The sequence below is a fragment of the Wolffia australiana genome, chromosome 2 (assembly GCF_029677425.1).
Source record: "Wolffia australiana isolate 7733 chromosome 2, ASM2967742v1".
In the NCBI taxonomy this organism is placed as follows: Eukaryota; Viridiplantae; Streptophyta; class Magnoliopsida; order Alismatales; family Araceae; genus Wolffia; species Wolffia australiana.
In genome coordinates this window covers 15,412,653-15,419,048 of record NC_135836.1, presented here as the reverse complement: position 1 = coordinate 15,419,048, position 6,396 = coordinate 15,412,653, and positions in this window count along the sequence as shown.

Below are 6,396 nucleotides of genomic sequence, written 5' to 3'. Positions count from 1 at the left end.
ATGAGTTTAATCAAAATTATCTTATCTAGAAGATGCCACAAAGGCAAAAAGTATGCTTGTGAGCTTTATGTAAGAAATAAAGGGTCAAATTGAGAGCTTAAAGAAATGACATGCTGATCAAGGATGAAGTAAAAAAGGTTGAACTAAACTTCTCTAAAGGTTGATCCCCAACCCAACCTCTTATGAACCCTATGAGAATATCCTTCATTTAATGTGAGTGAAAACTGTTGTGACATGATTTGTGATGAACTAGACTCATACAAAAAGGAGAAGTTTCATGGCCTTTCTAAGCTACAAAATACCAAGAAACTCCTGATCCTCATAAGAAAAATACAAATGAGGAGACAATGGAAAAGGAACCAGGAGAAAATGAAGATGAAAAGGTTGAAACTAAAGGGATAGAAAGTCAGCCTCCTATTCCTTTTCCAAGTGTGGTGAAATCTTCTAAGCCCTCTTCAGATCACAAAACAAAAATGATTGAAGCATTTAAAGGTGCAACTGTGACGTTTCATCTCAAGGATGGGCTGAAAGGTTAATTTATTAAATGTAAAATTAATATCATGATTGTTCCTAATTTGTTAGGTGTGAATAATATGAAAAAATTTATATCTGGTAGATTTTAATTTGGTGATGTGGGACTTATATGCATGGGCTTACAACTTTAGGATGTATACGTGAGAAAACCATGCAGAAGAGTGAATGTTGTTTTGGTTTAGAGTTCAAAAATTTACCTTACCTGTTGACTTCATCATGGAAAATATTAATACGACTAGAAATTTGAGTCAATCTACTATATTTTGGGATTCCTGGCCACAGAAAAAGTAATTGGTTGGGTTCAAGGTTGGAGAGAAGAAAGTTGAATTAAATATGACTAAGTTATTGCAAAACCTTAAGGGATCTCAGGAAGAGCTTGGTACATATGATCTATTTGATGATGATAGTAACTAATCAGTTGTGTATGTTTTCATTCCAGCGAAGACCCAAATGATTCTTTTGGACTTGAGGGAAATGCCTATCATTAGGCCTTGAACCCAAATCATTGCCTTCTTCACAGAAATATGTCTTTTTGGATTGTAACAAAACACATACTGTCATCATATCTTCGAAATAAACCAGTAAACAATAATGTGATATTTTAAAAGATCTTAGAGATCATAAACAAACCATAGGTTGGACCTTCAATGACATAACTAATATTCCTTCTCATATGTGTGAACATATATTTTTTCTTGATGAATGATAAAAAACCATGCAAGCATACTGAATGCAGGCTAAACCTTCGTATGCTTGAATTTTAAAGAAAGGAAAATTTGAAATGGTCGGATGGTGGAATGATTAACCGTATTTCTGACAAATCTTGGGTTAGTCCTGTTCATATGGTTCCTAAAAATGCCTGTCTTGAGTATTGAAATTAATAATCACTAGTGTGAGATTTTGCTTATATTATATAAAGTTAATTTGAGTGACCAAGAAAGAACAATGTCCTTTTTTTATTGATTAGATTTGGGAGACACTTTCAGGTGAGAATTTATTTATATTTATTAATGGTTCAGATTATAATCAAGAAAACATTCATCATAATGATTCAGAGTAAAATATATTTACATGTCCAATAGGTACATTTTCTTTTAAAATAATGCCATATAGTTTATATAATGCCCCTGGTACATTTAAAGATCCATAAATGAAATTATTTCTGATTTAGTTGGTGATTTCCTTGAGATTTTTATGGATGGCTATTTGGGTTTTGGTAATTCAGTTGAGATATGTTTGGCCAACTTAAAAAAGTGATTTATATGTTTATTAAAATAACTTGTGTTAAAAACCAAGTTATATTTGTATTAAAGACAAAGTTATTGTAATTTTAATATCTTCCATAACGAAGTCAACAGGGAAGCTACATTGTTGAACTCTAACAAAAAAATCATTCAATCTTTTGCATGGTTATCTCACAAAAACATCCTACAGTAGTAAGTCCATGCATATAAGTCCCACATCACCAAATTAAAATCTGGATGGTTATCTCCCATATACAACCAAAGCTAGTTTGAGCTGACTGACTTGACCCGATTGGCCACCCGATTCCATGGATGCCATTTGCCATGCAAGCACACCTGGCTCATTTTCGTCATCTTCAACGAATGACAACTTCGAGAGTCCCACATGCATTGCACGAAAGAAAAAGATAAATAAGTACACATTTCTTTTATTAAATGAGATGCTGACGTGTGTCATTCTCATTTAAAGGTACAAAGAAGATCACAGTTATTGTCTAATTTGGCGATGATGACTATAATGCTATGTAAACGTGTTTCACTTTTTTTACTCAGTCCCATGATCACACATACACACATTGTTTTCATTGCCTTTTCAACTTAAAAAATGCATCAAAATTAAATAGTTATTCTATGGAGCTCTCGATGCATTTATTGTGATTTAATTGCTTCTTTTTTTAATGGTCCATTTCATCAAACAGATTTAAAAGTTAGTTTTGCATAAGCCAATTTTTGCTTCAAACAGATCTGTGATCTATAGTGAAAAATTTTCACAATGATTATCTTCCCTAATCATTATTTAAATTTATGATCAGTCACAATAAATACATGCTGAAAAATAAGAAATAAATATCAAATAATTCCCATTGAATAAATACTAGTTCATAAAATTATAATACATATAATGACTTTATGTTTGTATGTAATGTCAAAAAAATCAAAAATATATGTTCAATCCGAAAATTACTTTCATTAAGAAATACAAGCTTGAAATTTTTCTTAAGAATACTAATAAATCCGCTCAAAAAATAGGTTTTATCATTTTAGGGTTAAGAACACAGACATATAACTATTTATTTATATGAAATATGTTAATTGCATAGTATTAAACTAGTAATTCATGTGATTTAATATAGGAAAAATTTGAACATGGAAAATAGAAAAAAAAATACAAGGAATTAATCTAGAGAGAGAATTTATAAGTTAATGTAGAGAAAAAGTAGAAAACATGGGGGAAATGGTTTTATGGGGAATGAGTAACATATCTAAGAATCTAAGCTATTATTGCAGGAAATAAACATGGTAGACTAGTTTTAATGAAGTTAAAATCCTTCCATTCATTTGATTTTTTGTAACAATCGATAAATAAATTACTAAAATAAAGAAGGGACTTACAAATTTGAGCTCAAGATATAATAAATTTTGAACCCACAAGCAGACCATGTCCTTCTTGGCCAAGTAAATTGGGCTGAGCTTCCTTGGTTTTTTATAGCTTTCTGAATACTGAGTGCAAATGCAAAAATGTCCTTATACTTTGGCCCAATGAGAAGGCCATATCAATGGATATCACCACTTTGATAAGACATAATCTGAGCCTTCGGATTCTCCATCAATTTCTCTCTCCTCCTCATAGCTAACTGGATTGTATTGGGCCTTATGATTAATTTTAAATGACACTATCTGATCAGTCAGCTGACATTCACGTTATATTATTTGTCCTCAACAAATCTGCTGAGAAAAAAAAAGATAAGAAAAGATAAGGACAAATAATTTGAGTATTTTATCATTTTAAGGTGCAAGGAATTGTGAGATGCCACTAAAGGCCTTTCCTCCCTTCTACCCAGTCACATTTTGATGTATCAAGATTTAGGCATTATTTCAATATATTGTTTGCATGTTTTTATACATAAATATTTTTTAACGCGACCATTAAAATTTCATAATCAACTACTTTTACACAGTCTCAATATTTTAAAGAACATTACAGCTTACTTCTAATAGCAGCAGATTCAATGGTAATGACTGATTCTTCAGGTTAATTACATTATTTAATAATTTTCTTCTAGAAATTTATAGATTTTCAGGTATGAGGAAAACAAAAAGTTTGAAAACAGGTTTTTAACTGTGGCCGGCAGTCATGATGCTCAAGTAACCATGACCAGTAGTCATGATGTCCATGCAACAGTGGTCAGCACACACATCACTTATGCAGCCGTGACTAATAGGTACAATGCCAAAGCAGCTAAGGCCAGTAGCCACATTGCTCTAGCAACCATAGTGACCAAGTGAAGTGCTCTAGCTACTACGGTTGGCAGAAAAAATGCTAAAGTAGTCATGGTCAGCAAGCACAACACTCAAGCATCCAACAACCACTATTCTGATTTTTTCATATGAAGTTAACATATTTGTATTATAGATGTTGTTAGGCTGGGCCAAAATGGATGCAAGAGATTGCAGCACAGTGTGCCATGTCTAAAATGGAATATATATAAAGACAACAAGAAGCTTCATGCTAATTCATCCAAATCCAACCTCAACACAATCTAGGAGAGGATCCTAAAGCTTCACCATTTCGTGGATTAGCATCACAAATATAGTTAAGTTTGATTCCTTATTTTTATCCAGTTTAATTTTATCCATTATCCTTAAATTTACCAGAAATTATGTCAAAATCTATCCCCATCCTAAAAATTAAAAAAATAAGAAAAATCAAATCCATAGATTTTAGTGTTCGCTCGTCCCAGTACCGACATCGGATTATAGTATCGGGACGTATGCTGAATCGAATATTGGAAATCACATTTTTGATATCCATTTTTACCAATACCTGGATATCGGATAACGATATCAGATATCGGTTGCTACAGTATGGATATCCGATATCGTTATCCATATCAATGTTGTCATCCACCTTCGTCTCTCGGGAAGGATGACGATATCAGATATCAAAGTTGGATATCGATTTCGATATCCAACATGGAATGGTTGTAAAATTACATTTATTCTTTGAATCTGCCATCGTGGAATGGTTTGGAGAGAATGTTTTTAATATGTTATCAGCTCATTTAATATATACAATTCAAAAAACAAATTTCTTCCATATGGGAGAATAATATTTCGAGGCAAGAAGATAATTTTTTTAATTATTATCTTATTATACGCTTCAGAATTTTCATTTTCTTCCATATGGGATAATAGGACTCGGAGTTTCAACTGCAAATCCTATTACCCCATATGGAAGAAAATGAAAAATTGGAATCGTATATATGGAATGAGGTAATAATATTAGCCAAAGATTTGGGGGTTGTTAACATTAAACATCTAAAATGCCTACCGGATATCGATATGCAGATACCAGTTTTGATATCCGGATATACAAAGCCGATATCCAGTATCTGATATCCACCGCGTCCTTACCTATTTGATATCTGTCAGATATCTGTTTTACACATGACTATCGATATCCCTTCGATATCCAGTATCCGGTATCAAACACCGTCCTATTTTTTCCGGATATCGAATATCGGATGTCAGCTATCGGATACAGATATCAGAAAACCATTCCCTAATAGATTCTCTTGGGTTTAAAAATAATATTTTTATTGATTCTGTTGATTTAATGAGTTTTCCTCTATCATCTTTTAGTTCCTATTATCCTTTGACCTTGAACTCAAGATATCCCAACAAATCTAAAATTCATCAAACATAATTCTCTATCAAATTGATTTTGTTATTTCTTTTTCTTCTCTTATTTTCATTTACAAAATAATCTATCTCTAGATTTTTTTGCATAACCAAGCTCTACCCTGTTGACCAAATATTTGTTTTGTTTCTTTTCTTTCATCTCTCATCCTCTTTATTGAATTTCTCCTAGACTTTATTGTCTCCCCTTTTGTACTCTTCCTTCTGGAATTTATATTTTGATACTAAACTCTTTTTTATGTGGTATTAGAACTTACAAGCTATGCTAAATGAAAACAAATTTCATCCATAAAATTGATTTATCACATTTCTCCAAGTTTAAAAGAATATGTCAGGCATCTGCCTGTATCAGATGCTCTTAATAAATCCTTTATTTTCATTGACTCAAGCATCAATGCTTTTCAGTCAGATCAATTTGAAAAAAGAACAATTTTCTTTATCTTTTTCAAAAAATACAACATTTAATGGAAAAAAGTGTAAGATTTTGAATTACACTGTATGTCCATTTGATTTAAAGCAAATGTTATAGTTAGGCCAAATGGTATCACAGATTGGGATGACATAATGATGCCTTTCCAACAATTGAAGCCGGCAGTCATTGGTGTAAACATGGGGTAAACAGTGAGATGTGGCAACATGCCATTAGATCCCAATTAAGTAATTCACATCCATGGAAACATAAAGGAAAAAATATTTTGACTTGTAAAATTCTCTTATTTTCATGTACACTGCAGAAAATTCTAGCGAAATACCACAATTCTAAAAAATAATGCCTTAAAAATATATAAAAATATTTTCTGACTTATAAATTTAAATTGTAAATAGTGAAATGTTAGAAAAATATCAAAATGCCAAAATATATGTACAAATGATACAATCTTACTAAAGTATAATTAATATAATTTAACAATGATAACAT